This window comes from Eretmochelys imbricata, chromosome 2 (genome assembly GCF_965152235.1).
Source record: "Eretmochelys imbricata isolate rEreImb1 chromosome 2, rEreImb1.hap1, whole genome shotgun sequence".
Classification (NCBI taxonomy): Eukaryota; Metazoa; Chordata; order Testudines; family Cheloniidae; genus Eretmochelys; species Eretmochelys imbricata.
In genome coordinates this window covers 177740876-177755765 of record NC_135573.1, presented here as the reverse complement: position 1 = coordinate 177755765, position 14890 = coordinate 177740876, and the positions used below count along the sequence as shown (strand labels likewise).

At 45.3% G+C, this 14890-nt stretch overlaps 1 protein-coding gene and 1 long non-coding RNA gene across 2 annotated transcripts in view; one reads left to right on the top strand and one right to left on the bottom strand.

Annotated features, from left to right (window-relative positions):
- Nucleotides 1-433: 433 nt before the first annotated feature.
- Nucleotides 434-14890, top strand: part of RALA (RAS like proto-oncogene A) — a 50294-nt gene continuing 35837 nt past the window's right edge. Inside the window, exon 1 of the mRNA XM_077811008.1 lies at nucleotides 434-640. The gene's annotated coding sequence lies outside the window, so the exon portion shown is untranslated. The remainder of the gene's footprint in view (nucleotides 641-14890) is intronic.
- The window catches only part of LOC144260163 (uncharacterized), an 83011-nt gene continuing 71534 nt past the window's right edge, over nucleotides 3414-14890 (bottom strand). The window contains exon 4 of the long non-coding RNA XR_013345002.1: nucleotides 3414-3583. This is a non-coding gene — a long non-coding RNA (uncharacterized LOC144260163). The remainder of the gene's footprint in view (nucleotides 3584-14890) is intronic.

Here is a 14890-nt window from a genome sequence, read left to right as displayed (position 1 = left end):
TAACTGGGACAGTTTTCTTTGCAAGAATTTATTAAAAGGCTGGAAACATTTTTTGCGGGGGGGAGGGGAAGGGAGATTTGGGATTTCCTCCCATGCTTCTCCCTCAGCCCACAGTTCAGCATATGGGGCCAGCGTGTGATCACGCGCCCCGCCCCTCCACAGCCCCGCCCCTAGTTCCCCTTACCCTGGGTACGCTCCCTTCTTCCCAGCTCCTCCCAAACCCCGCCCCCGCCACGCAGAATTAGCTCCTCCCCTTTCGTTCCGAGTCCCCACGCAAGCCCCGCCCCTCCCATAGTCCCGCCCCTCCGTCCCAGCCTATTAGAGAGGCCGCGGCCTCACAGCTTCCCTTATAGTACGAAGTACTGTTGCCCCGCTTCCGCCGGAAGTCCCTGCCTGCGTGGCTCCACCCCTACCCGGAAGCAGGTTCCACCCGGGCCCGGCCGGCCGCCGGAAGCAGCTCTGTGTGGCGGGTGCTGGTCGCAGCCCCTGCGCGGAGCCAGAGTCTCTCCGGAGCTGGGCGGACGCTTCCCCGCCCCCCTCAGCCCAGCGCGAAGCCGTTTCTGAGCGCGGCGGCCGGAGGAGGAGGAGTCGGGGGTGGGCGCGAGACTCGCTCAGCAGAGCCGCCGCCACAGCCAGGCAGGTGAGTCCAGGCGGAGGGGCCGGTGGCCGCCCCCCACCCCACGCGCGCACACACACCCCGGAGAGGGCTCGGTGGCCCCGGGTGACTCGCTCCGGGGCTTCACCCCGCACGGCCCCTCCCCGGAGACTCTGGCTGCGGCGCCTTAGGCGGTTCCTCCCGGTCCCAGCCCGCTTGTGTCAATGGGGCTGGGTGGGTCGGTGCCTCCCGCGGGGCGCGACCTGAAATTCCCGTCCCCTGAAGGTTAAAAGCCTCCCGGCGCCCTGCCCCTCCCGGGGTGGCTTCCCGGCCGGTCCCGTTGCGGCAGTGTCCGACGCTGGGGCTGCCCCTGCCGGGAAGGCTCATTCATTCCCGCCGGCCGTCTCTCATTTGCTGTCCGGAGCTGGGCGCTCCCTGGCCAGCCTTGGCGTGAACGTGCTGGGCCGTCCGCTGCGGGAATGGGTGGGGACCTCGTCCCAGAAACTCCTGCCCTTGATCTTGTTAGTTTGGCGTGTGCGTGTACTCGCATGAAGCTGGAAATGAGTTGCCTGAAATCAGGGGTCTTTGCTGTAACGCTTTAATAGTTCGGGTTTGATTGATTCACTCCGTTTTAAAAATGGCTTTAAACCAAGCTTGCGTTTGTAGATTAGCCACCTGGGTTACTCAAGTTTTATTGTTCTAGTGTTCAAACAGCGGGCCACACCTCCGCTCGAACAATGGAGAGCGCCTATTTTATCCATGTAGTAATGCTTTTTTTGTTCTAAGTGTACTTCGATGTGCGTGTCTTCTGATAGCTAGTCTCGCCTTCAAAAACTGACCGAGATCTGTCAGAGCAACTGAATTCTAGGGTGTTGTGTTCATCACCATCTTAAAAAGAAAAGGAGTACTTGTGGCACCTTAGAGACTAACCAATTTGAGCATAAGCTTTCGAAAGCTTATGCTCAAATAAATTGGTTAGTCTCTAAGGTGCCACAAGTACTCCTTTTCTTTTTGCGAATACAGACTAACACGGCTGTTACTCTGAAACCTATCACCATCTTAGGCTGCATTTAAGAGTGGTTTACTGTAAAAACTTAATGGCCAGTGGTTCTTTTGTGTGGTAGTCCATGTTGTATTAGTCTTAATCTCATTGATCTTTAACTATAATGTTCTGCATATCTAAAACCATAGGAAGGAATACTAAGTATGTATATTGCGTTTCCTAAATTCTTAAAACGTGACATTTCCATTTGCTTGATTAGGCTAATGAATCAGTCTTGTATTTATATATCCTTGCATGTATTTGAGAATTTATTTGCATATCTTCAGCCAAAAATACCGAGATTTTTATTCTATTTGAATCCCTTCAGAAATCCAATTCCAATAGACTTGTATTCCATGATATACTGGTCAGGCATACGTTTGTCTGTAGTGATCATAAAAAGAAAAGGAGGACTTGTGGCACCTTAGAGACTAACCAATTTATTTGAGCATGAGCTTTCGTGAGCTACAGCTCACTTCATCAGATGCATACCGTGAAAACGTTTCCACGGTATGCATCTGATGAAGTGAGCTGTAGCTCACGAAAGCTCATGCTCAAATAAATTGGTTAGTCTCTAAGGTGCCACAAGTCCTCCTTTTCTTTTTGCGAATACAGACTAACACGGCTGTTACTCTGAAACCTGTAGTGATCATGTGTGCTAAGTGTTGGAGGTTTGATGTACATTAACCAACTCTGATTCTGAGCACTGCTTCTTTCACTATAATATTCTGGCTTGAATACAAGAATATGCATGTGTAGCAGTATCATTGAAATGTATCGGTAGGAACTGATGATCAAAATTCATGTGTTGGGAAATTCTGAGTTGGAAACTACCTCAAAATTTCATGTCCTATCTCAGAATTTCTTTTCAGTCAGGAAAATGATTACAGCAGGTGATGCCCTCACAAGAGGGTTGGGTAATATACAGCCCCTCCAACAGTCTTCTTTATACAGTGCTCAACATCAGTAGAAATGTTCACATCTGGCTTTTTGTACAAGCATATCAGTCTATCAGCCAAATGTACTGTTAATATTTCTAGCTCTGTTTCCACAGCAACATTTCCCATCTAAGATTTTAAATTGGGCTGTGTGGGGTTAATCAAGGTTGAAATGCAAAGAGGGGTTTATCCAGAACAGTGAATTGTTTAATTTCAGGAGGAAGATGGTAGTTGAAAGAAATGCAGATACTAGTTTTTCACAAGGGCTATCATTAGACTAGTAGTTAAAAGAGAGGTAGATTTCTCTCCCCTTCCCCATTTCATTCACTGAACAGGAGGCACCTCAACGAATTTATATTAAACTTCTGCAAAAGTCTTAGTAGTTGGAATAGAATGAGGAAATATTGAGTGACTCCTGAGGACTTCCTTCTGGAAGTTTAATGTAGATTTTCCTTTATATTTCACTCTTGTGACCCTACGTGTTAAAGGTAACAGTTTCCACCATTTAGATTACTTTAGAAATGTGTATTATCAGTGTTGGGGCTTCTGTTTTCTGTCCCCCATTTTTAAAGGGACAAAATAATAATAATGGCTTCCCCCACTCCTAAAAAATAAAACACCTGGCAAACTGAGCCCGTGGTAGAGTGAAATAATTGGCTTATGTAAGACAGAATAGTGAATTATTCTTTCTATTGTGGACTCATTTGAGCTTGCTTTCAGTCAGCTTGGGTTCTGCCTAATTGAGGGAAAGGATGCAGTTTCATGGTGTACTAATGTACGTCTTAAGAATTAGACATGTTTCAACAATGTCCACAAATAACTGATTAGAATGCCCTAGTTAACTATCTCTTTAATAAAAGAACCAATGTTGTTGCGTTGCTTTTCCTTCACAATGGATTGTTTATCATCCACATGTCCAGTTTCACCAACTGAAGCAGCATTGGGGAGAGAATGATAGAAACCACAAACACATCTGGCCATCTCATATGGTGTCACCATGCATAAACTCTGTGGGAACAAGAGGAAAGACCTCTTCATGGGAACATATTTACAGATAGACCCTTCACAAAATGGGGAGAGGGGAGAAAGTAATGCTGGATAAAATCTATTGAGGAAAGGCAAGATAGGAGCAATTGGGTGTTAGAAGAGATTGGAGATGGCTACAGCCCAAATCTTGCTTAAGTATTTGTTCACTACCATAAGAACAGTTCGTTTTTTTAATCCCTCCTTGGTCTTCTGCTAGGTGTACTGCACTCCAACATCCCTGAATATATTCTTTAAAACATGAAAATGCCCCTCAACTGACTAAAATAACTTACAAGACATGGCGAGCATTACATTTTCATGTGTGTGATTGATTTGTCTTTAAACATGTTACATTTTATATCTAACATGTGAGAAATTACTGCTGGTGCAAAGGGCTGTTAGAAACTGAGGCATGGCAAACTAATAAATTGAGGATTAGCATGTTATGCTGTCATATGTGCTAAAAGTTGCTTTGAGGACCTTTTTGGAAACTGGCAGCGTTCTTTCTCAGCAACCTCAGAATTCTAATGGAGAGGAAGTGATAGGCACAAAAATATATAGGTTTCAATGACACTATTAACAAGAACAAAGTAAACTTGTATAATATTGTGGCAGATTTTCTAAATGTAAATTGATAGCTTTCCCCAAAACATCTCCTACCTTCTGGATTATTCTAGCAAAGAAAATAGCTATTTCATGATTACTCTGGTTCTTGGGGGCTTGGTGAAAATCTACTCTTAGCAGGTAGGAAAGTCTCATAAGCAAGTGCTATTGGCTGCAGTCTAAACTTTCATTTAAATGTTTAGCCCAGGGAGCGTAGTCTTTCTGGGTCTGCAGACAGCTGGCTCTTATGCCTTTTACCAATGCTTCTGAGATTCCACAAGCCACAAAAGTGAACTGATCAGAGACGCATTTGTTTTCAGTTTCTCAAATCTCTGTGGCAGCAGTGAAACTGACAACAATCAAGTCAGTTTTGTACTGCGGAGTCTTGCGAAAGCTCAGAGTAACAGCAGAAGCAGATGTTGTGAAGGAAAATCTCAAAAATGAAGTTGGGTGGGAGGGGAAGGGTGGAATGTAAGAAATCAGCATCACCCTTTTGTGGCATAAGATGTAGTAAAGAGGGTTGGTTGCATAGCACTCTGCAAACATTATTTGACTTCCAGTGTTTTTGATCAACTATTTTATAGTTAACAAAAACACTCTTTATCCAGGTTTTAGAGTGGTAGCTGTTAGTCTGTATCAGCAAAAAAAAAAACCCACTTCATCAGATGCATGCAGTGGAAAATACAATAGAAAGTTCTCAATTCTCCAGTGAAACAACTTCAAAAACAGACTCCAATGCGAAACTGCAGAATTGGAATTAATCTGAAAATTGGACACCATTAAATTAGGCTTGAATAAAGAGTGGGAGTGGATTGGTCATTACACAAAATAAAAACTATTTCCCCATGCTAATTTTTTCCCTACTGTTACTCACACCTTCTTGTCAACTGTTTGAAATGAGCCATCGTGATTATCACTGCAAAAGATTTTTTTCTCTTGCTGATAATAGCTCACCTTGATGGATTGTGTGTATATATATATCTACCTACTGTATTTTCAACTGCATGCATCCGATGAAGTGGATTTTAGCCCACGAAAGCTTATGCCCAAATAAATGTTAGTCTCTTAGGTGCCACAAGTACTCCTTGTTTTTTACTTTCTGATATATATTGGATTAATACCAGTGGAATTCACAGAAGATCTTTCTCCCTGAACAGTCCTAGAAATCGGGTTTCTATTTATCTTTTAAATAAAACTTGTGACAGTTATGGTATTATGAAGATTGCTGGTAGTGGCCTTATAGGTGTGGTTGCAAATGGAGGGTGTAAAATGGCACATAGAGTTTAAAATGGAGTATAAATACTATTAACAAGATAATCTGTTTTATTCTCAATTGCACGGATGTAGTAGTAACTTGACTGGCAGGTCTACCTATGCTTGGGAGGCTTTGCCAGTATAGCTATACCAGTGTCCTATACTGACAAAGTGCTTATAGTTGCAAATGCAGATTATACCCCAAAAGCTGTGCCTCTACCAATATATTTCATTCTCCAAGAAATGCTGTACTGAGAAAAACAGTCTTGCTGGTATAACTTGGTTTACACTAGGGCACTTTGCTTGCACAACTTTCTGTTGCAAATCACACTTCAGACTGACAAAGCTATGCTAGTAGAAGTTTATAGTGGCCTGAGGTACTATACAAACCAAGGCTGGCAGAATCTGGCCCTTAATCACTTTGCCTGTCAGTTGTTACTCAAGGCTATCAAAATGAGAGCACATTGGAGGTCAGATTTAATAATTTTATTAAGATCTTAAAATAAAAAGAAAATGGTACAGAGTTAAAGCATAAGTTTCTGGTTGTCAGGGAATAAGGTACAGATTATCAAGGGGTGCAAAATTCAGTTTAGGATTGGGTGGCGAAAGGAATACATAATCTGCAATATCCCTGATTGGGGGTAAAAGGTTAACAGGTCAAAGTACAGACATTGAGATATGGGGTATGTTCATATAATGGCTATGTTCAGGTGTGGAGTATGAGTGGATACAATGATGAGCATGAGGATGAAATTGCCCTCGTTTGAGATTTAATGTTCAGTGAGTTTATGGTTCCAGTTGATATGGTCCGATGGAGAAAGTCTCTCGGTCCCTTTCTCATAGTTGATGCACAATGTCATTCCAGCTCACCACCTGGTACTGTCGGTGGCTGGTGATGTGTTCGATGTAGATGTCCCCGGACCATCAGGTGGTGTCCGAGACCATGAGGCGCTGCATGAGCCGTGCGTAGCGTCGACTGATCCCACAGGTCCGCAGCACATGCTCGTTGCAGGGGTGCCAAGCGCCCAGGGCTCCGACGATCAGGGCATCCATCTGTACCTCGTAGCCCTTCGCTTTCGGGGTGTCGGCGGGGGGCATATTTTTCCAGCTTATGAGCTCGGGCTTCACGGAAGGCCGGGATCCTGTTCTCAATGGAGACCGTGATGTTGACGAGGATGATCTTTTTCTGGGTCACGTCGGTGACTACCACGTCAGGTTGCAACTGGCTGTCAGTACCAGGGATGGCGCAGTTCTGGGTGACCACCCCGAGGCGCAGTGTGATGGCTTTCACCAGGCGATTCTGGATGGCATTGTGGTGCAGCTGCTAGGCTCTGGAGTGGGGCTTGCAGCTGCACAGGACGTGGGGCAGGGCCTTGTTGGAGTAGCCGCACTTCCTGCAATGCTTGTCTCGGTTTCCGTGGCGGATTGCTCTGTTGAGCGGGACGCAGTTGAGCCAGGCACGGTGGATGAACTGCCAGTCGGCGAAACGGGTGAAGTCACCCCCGGTGAGGAAGTGGTTGCTGGCGTCCCACTTGCTGGTCAGTTCCAAGGCTTTACCCTGGTCCAGTTTACACTTCAGCGTTTCCATGTACAGTGAGTGGATGGCTGCCTTCAGGGTCCTCTCCAGCATGCCCCTGGCGCTCGGGGTGACGATCGTGTTGTTGTCAGACCTGATCTGCGCCACCAGGACTCCCAGCTCCTGGTGCTCCTCGCATCACTCCCAGCGGCAGCCGATGCGCTTCCCCAGGCGATGTGTGGCATTGCGAGTGCGGGACCACAGTGAAGCGATGTCACATCTTTCCTGTCCGAATTCTCCATCCAGGGAACCACTCAAGAAGGTGGCGATGTCTTGGTTGGAGGGGGCTCTGTCAATCCACTTCTTTGTCACGTCATGGAGGGCGTTTGCGGCGATGTTCCTTACCATGGCGTCGGGACACGTCAGCAGGCAGAAGGCGTGGGTGTTTACTGCACTGTCACACAGGTCGCCCATGTGGGGGACGTTGGCACTGCCATGCCTGTGGGCAATGTAGACCAGCTCTTTGCTAGCTCTCTGGGGAAGGAACAGCCACTTCTTCACCAGCTGCCGGACAATCTTGTCTGCCTTGTTGAGGGGTACCTTTGCCACAGCAGATCCCCTGAGGACGAATGAGATTCAGGGGATCAGGAAGGTGTTCAGGGCATTTATCTTCTGCCACGGTGCTAGCAAGGAGGCGTCAATTTTGGCGGCGTCCTGCAAGATCTCCTGGATGGTGTCCTCTGGTGTCTGCTGGACACGGAAACCCGTTGGCTGCCAAGGTGCTGGTATGCCTGCTCCTCTGCCAGGGGGATGACTGGCTCGCCCTAGAACTGGAACCCCGTTGTCTGCACAGAGTCTCTTTTGCTGCCATCAATGTGGAGAGTTGCACACTTCTTTGCATTGAAGCGGAGCCCCATCCAGTTGGCAGCTCGACTGGTGGCATCTAGAATATGTTGGAGGCTCTCTGAGTCATCCGCGGCCAGGACATTCACCCTCTCACCGTGGAGGTAGAAGCCATCTGTGCAATTGGAGATCGCTCACAGCAACGGCTCCATGGTGAGGTTAAAGATGATGGGGCTGGGGGAACAGCCCTGCTTAACTCCTCTCCGGATCGGGATCTCGGCAGTCTCCCCTTCGACCAAGCAAATGGTGGTGCTGCATCCCTCGTACGCTTCTCAGATCACATGAAGGAAGTTCTGTGGCATCCCAAACTCCTGGAGCGTGGCAAAGATGTGGTGGTGGGGCATGGACCCAAAGGCGTTAGCTGGGTCGAGCCACGCTATTGTGCACTTCCTCTGCTCCCTTCTGGCCGTTTTGATGGTGGTTTGGAGTATGAAGTTGTGTTCATAGCAGCCCTCGCAGGACATGAAGCCTTTCTGGATGGAGCTGATAGCTCCCCTGCTCACCAACCACTCCGTGATCCTTGACACCAGGCAGCTGGCGTAGAGCTTGTACATCATGGAGCAGAGGGAGATGGGCCTCTAGTTGCTGGGGTCATCCCGCTCTCCCTTCTTGTGTGCCAGTACCATCATGGCCTTTTTCCAGGAGATGGGAGTGCGGCAGAATCGCTTGCACTGATTGAAGAGCGTGGCGAGGACCAGGCAGCTGGGATCTTGCTTTTTCGGGAGGCTGTAGGGGATGCCGTATTTCCCAGGAGCCGTTTGTTTTTGAGAATCTGGCCATTACTTCCTTGGGTGTATAGTCAGTTTCCAGGACACCTGTTTCCTCGATGCAGGGCAGGGGGCAGAGGCCCTCTGGGTGCTGCGTGTCACTCCGGGCTATGCAGTCGAATACATCCTTGAAGAAGCTGCAGAGAGGTTCAGATGGGATCGTGCAGTAGGGTGAGGGCCCATCTAGGATCTCCCTCATGGCCTTGGAGTGGTTCGCCCAATATAGCTTTTGGATCCTTAACACATGTCACATGTCCATGTCACATGAAGCTGAAATCCATCTTAAATCTTTCTTTTCCATTTAGAAGGAGGGGTGGGGACCCAGAGAGATAAGATTCCCGCCTTGGGCCAAAGCTATAAAAGGGTGTGGAACAGAACAAAGGTGGCTCTCAATCATGAGAGAACCTCTAGTTACCACCTGAGCTGGAACTAAACCAAGGACTGTACCAGGGGAAAGGATTGGATCCAGACTAGGAAGGTGTCTAGTCTGTGAAAGAAGCTTATTGGACCATCTCTGAGGGTGCAATATACCTGTAAACAGTTTCTTAATGTATTAAGCTTAGACTTGTTTGTGTTTTTGTTTTGCTTGGTAACTTATTTTGTTCTGTCTGTTATGACTTGAAACCACTTAAATTGTACTTTTTTCTTAATAAAATCACTTGTTTGTTGAATCCAGAGTAAGTGATTGATACCTGGGGAAGCAAACAGCTGTGCATATCTCTCTTAGTGTTATGGAGGGTGGACAATTTGAGTTTACCCTGTATAAGCTTTATACCGTGTAAAACCGATTTATTTGGGGTTTGGATCAAATTGGGAGCTGGATGTTGGAGATGACCAAAAATGCTCAGCAGGTCACTTACAGTCTGCAGCTTTGGGGGCGTGGACCAGACTTGGGTCTGTGTTGCAGCAGGCTAGCATGTCTGGCTCAACAAGGCAAGGTTCTGGAGTCCCAAGCTGGCAGAGAAAATGGGCTCAGATGTAATTTCAGCATGTCAGGTGACAGTCCCAAGGGGGTTTCTGTGACTGAACCTGTCACAGAGATTCGGAAGAAAACTGAAGTGGAGAGTGTAAGGCACGTATATGCACTTCTGAAGAGGACTGAGCTCTATGATAAAGTAGGATTTAGAGTTTCTGAACAGTCATGTTGGGCTAAATGGTTTTTTCCTGTTGAAGAAATTTGCCCTCTAAAAGGGGACATGTTAGTGAGGGCTAGAAAGAGTATTTTCCTAATGAATATTGTGCAGCACAAGAACAAGAGGAAATGTAAAATATTGATTTATTGAATATGATAGTGACATCTAAATGCTGTGGGGACTTCCACCTTAGAGTGCTATTTCTTGATTGTCCTTTTCCTGTTAAATACTAAAACTCCAGTGTGTATAAATATAAATGGGTGGGGATAAGGAAGTTGTACCAGTGCAGATTTTCCTTCCTCTTCAGTTGGCTTGTCTCGGTACTCATTTGTTTTATATTCACTACAGCATAACAGTGGAATAGCTGAATAGACTTGTCTGAAAGACTAGGTTTTAAAAAGCATTTTAAACTTATTCCAAAACTATTAAACTAGAGGCTTATTCCTATCCTCTTTACTCAAAACACAGTCAGCTGATGTTACAACACAAGTATAGCAAGGTAAGATGCTAGTAACTTTGTGGAAAACAGGTTTTAAAATTCAGTTTTGTTGTTTGTTTTTTTCCTAGCAACTTCAGCTTTTATCTTGTAATGGCATCTGCCCAGGTAGATGTTGTCATTGCATTATCTGGGCCTAAGTTTCAAAATTAACTTCATGTTTTGATGGGCAATCTTATTTGGAAACTTGCTGCTAAGTAACCCAGTTTTCATCTTAATGCTAAATGTTAATGTTGTTTAACTATGACAACAGTTTTACTCTGTCCTAGGACCAACACTATCAGTACTCTTCATCCTTACGATAATCAAGGAAAGGGAAAAACATATAACTGTTGGGAGATTTTGTAATATCAAATTGGTTTCTTCCTCGACATGTAAACTTGTATCCGGTTGGTAAAATGCCTTGTAGTACTTGTCTTTTAAATTAAAACCAAAACTTTTAGCAGGCACATCTACAGAAAAATTTAAATCTCATGACCCTTGAATTAGATGAGAACTACATACATGACAGCATAGTATGGTAACTCGAACAATGAAACTGAGTGAGTGAACTGATTCTTTCCAGGCCTCAAATAAGACTAAACTGTTTTCAGAAAGGGAAGAGACTAAATTTTTTCCCCGATGTTAGTCTAGTCACATGGAAAATTAAGATAATTTGCCTAAGCATGTAAGAACCTTGTAAATACATATGAAGCTTCTGGGATCTACAGCTGCTGAAAATGTGCTTTAAAACTTTCTCCTCCACTAACGGCTCTAGAACTGAATCTAACCAAAGATGACAACTAAGACACTCAAACTCGGACAAGCTCTGACACTTTAAAGGTTTGTTTTTTTGTGTTTTTTCAACTAAGCTACAAGTGCAAGTTAAATGTTGATTGCAAGAAGTGGCTGAAAAATTGACTTAGTTTTTCAGTTGTATTTTGTCCATCAACTTCCTGTTTGAGGAAATGATAGCTTTAGCCAAATATCATAGAGTTGAGTGTCAGACATGTAAAACCTAGCATTCTTTTGTCTTACTGGAAGTTAATGGAGTGCATTACCAAGTAGAGATAAGTGTCAGGACCCTGTCTTCCTCTGTCCTCCTAGCAAAAGGAGACAACACACATGGGAGGAACCTGATTCAATTATAGATTGTAAAAAGGTTTGGTTTTAACTATGGAGTTTTTGAGTGCTTGCACAACCACTGCTTCGTGACAAGTTGTAATGATGCTGGTTCTGGCGGGACCCAACTGAGCATGCCAATTCAGGACAAATTGCTTAAAGCAGTGCAGTTACAGCCCAAGGCAAGGGTTTCTATGCACACCAAGGCAAACCAAACAAGCCCAGCCAAACAGAGAAGACTTTGGTTTTACCCCACTGGCTAACCACAAGTCACACAAGCAATTCCCTTAGACACTCCAGTTTCCCAGTATCACCACCAGTGCCACTCGTTATGGGGACAAATGGTTATGAAAACCAATACCCCAGTAAAATAAAAAGGGTTCTCTCGATCCCAAAGGACCAAGTTCTAGACCCAGGTCAATATACAAATCACTGTTGCCAATCCTTTAGAATTTAAAATCTAAAGGTTTATTCATAAAAGGAAAAAGATATATAGGTGGGAGCGAGAATCAGTTAAATGGAATCAATTACATAAGTAATGGTAAAGTTCTTGGTTCAGGCTTGTAGCAGTGACAGAATAAACTGCAGGTTCAAATAAAGTCTCTGGAGTACATCCACAGCTGGGATGGTCATCAGTCCTTTGTTCAGTGCTTCAGTGTAGCAAAGTTCCTCCAGAGGTAAGAAGCAGGATTGAAGACCAGATGGAGGAGCTGCAGCAGCTTTTTATATTCTCTTGCCATGTGGTCTTTCTTCCTTTGTTTCAAAGACAAGTTGTCCACCACATGGCATGGAAAAACCTCAGAGTTCTGTCCCTAGGCATATCCCTGCATACCTTGCTGAGTCACAAGGCGTGTCTGCCGTCTCAGTGGGTCAGTTGTATAGCTGATGGTCCTTAATGGGCCGTCAAGCAGGCTAGGCAGAGCTGACACCAACTTGTCTGGGGTGTCACCCAGAAGCATAGCGTAAGCTTGAAATACAGACAGTATAGAGCCAATATTCATAACTTCAACTACAAAAATGATACACGGACAGCATAATCATAATCGGCAAACCATAACCTTGTCTTAGACACCTCATTTGACCCCCTTAAATAAGATTTGGTGCCACTACAGGACCTTGGTTGCACCAATGATCTAGACAGTCCCAGATTATGACAATAACATCACACAGGTGCCTTAAATATTTATAGTAAATGGAACGTTACCTAGTGGATAGACTTATAAATTATCGCAGAGCATTGAACCTGGGCATTAATGAGGTACTTACATATGTCAGTTAAGGGAGCATGTTGAAATACATACTTTGCATGACCTTATTTAGTCTTCTCTTCAGGAATCTGTATTTTGCAAATTCATTTTCTACATCCAGAAATGCATGTAAGGGCAGGAATCAAAGACACTTGGCCGTTACCCATGTAAATAAGCCTATGAAAAGTTGCGGGGGGGTGTGGCCTTTCGTCAGGATCACTTTTCAAAGTGAGTGACATGCCTGAAGGTAAAACTGTCCCATCGGTGTAGATTAGTTTGAGCGTAAATATGATTGCTTCTTGATCTCATCTGTCTGTGGCTGTACAGTAGCATACATGTATTGGTACCTAAGTTGGCTGATCCTTAGTGTTGTCTGTCCTGTGGAGGATCCTGTTTGCCTTGTTGCCTCAAGTATTTGTAGCAAAAGTATTAGATCACTTTAATATACTGTCTTAATATGCTTCAGAAACAGACCAAAAGTTTCTTTGTGGAGCGAGACAGCACCTAATTTCTGACATAGTATATGAAAGTGAAGCTACTCATTTATGTTTTTTCTCTGGTCCAAAACTAGGACAAGTTGATAGGTCTTGCATTCAAAACCTGGGGTTGGGGGAAGATACCTTAACAAAAGCACTCAGTTTTTGAAGCTAGCTGCGAGCTCAGGAGCATATTGTGCACAGTTGGCTTCAGTTTGGTGAAGGGAGTTTGAGTGGGAGTTCTGTTGGAGAAAACATTTGTAGGGGCAGTGGACTGGGAGAGAAGCTGAGCCCTGACTAGGGAGCAGGGCTTCTCTGATTAGGGGTCCTATAAAGGAAGTCAGCCAGTCAGCAGCAGCAGCACCTGCAGCTGCACAGGAGTCAGCAAACAGCTATAAACAGGGGAGTTTGCAAGGGGAGTTTGGGGGAAGACTAGGAGAACCAGGCAGAGGAACAGCTAGACTAGTGAAGGGTGTGTGTAGTGTTCTGGCAGTGTTTTGGTGCTCGTTGGGGTTTTTTCTGTGTGGGGGGTGGTGGTTTGGTTTGTGTTTCCTGAACTAACAGGATTTAGGTGGGAAGGCTATGACAGAGCCAGAGGCAACAGTGGTAGTGACCCAAGCAGTGGAAGACACAATGAAGATGACTGGATGTGGAAGCTGTGGTATGTACATGATCCTGGAGGAGGTACCTGAAGAGCTTTGTCTGCATGAAGTGCCACCAGATAGAGCTGATGGAAGAAAAGATCTGAGGACTGGAGATGCAGGTGGAAATTTTGGTTGAGTAATAGAAGGGGGTTTGAGCAGATGATGGAGCAAAGACATGAGAAGCCTGAAGGGAAAAGCTCAGACTTGCAGATAGAAGCAGGACCAAAAAACTCTGAGGGGAGACTGCTGGGTGAGGGAAATGGACAGTGGAAGCATGTGACTAAGAGAACCAGGCAGAGGAAAAGATGGGCCAGTGAAGGAGAAATAGAGCTCAGGAACAGATTTGTGGAGTTGGAAAATGAAGAAGGGCCACAGCAGGTGGTCACTGAAGGTGGGAGGGCAAGGAAGAAAAGAGCAGCTAGTTCTATAGAAAGGAGAGTCGATGGAAATAACACCAAATATGAGCCCCAGGAGGATACAGGATGGGTTGAAGAGGATTGCAAGAGAATAGGAATCAAGAGGACTTGCAGCCAGAGGGAACAGGGGTTAGACCAGAGAATCGCACCATCACCAGGAAAAGGCAGGTCTACATGATTGGGGACTCCTTACTGAGAAGAATAGACAGGCCTGTAACCAGAGCTGATCCAGAGAACAGAAGGGTGTGCTGTCTATCAAGGCTCAGATGATCTTCAGTGGGATTCTGCCTGTTCATGGAGAAGGACAACAAAGGTGTGACAAGATTATGATGATCAACAGATGGCTCAGGCAGTGGTGCTATAAGGAAGGCTTTGGGATATATGGCCACTGGGAGGCATTCATGGACAGAGGACAGTTCTCTCGGGATAGACTTCACCTGAGTAGGGAGGGAAATAGACTTCTAGGATGGAGGCTGGCATAACTGATTAAGAGAGCTTTAAACTAGAAATTTGGGGGAGATGGTTGGGAGATGTCCAGGCAATCTCCATGCCAGATTTTAACATTGAGAGGGAAGAAAACAAAGTAAAGGATACAGCTATGGGTAGGTGAATAGACCTGAGGAAGGGTAGTGTAGATACCAGTCTAATAGGTGATACTGGCAGTAGAATGTCTGGGCCTAATCGGGTAAAGAATGTGAGCGAAGCCAAACAGCAAAAATTAAGATGTTTGTAT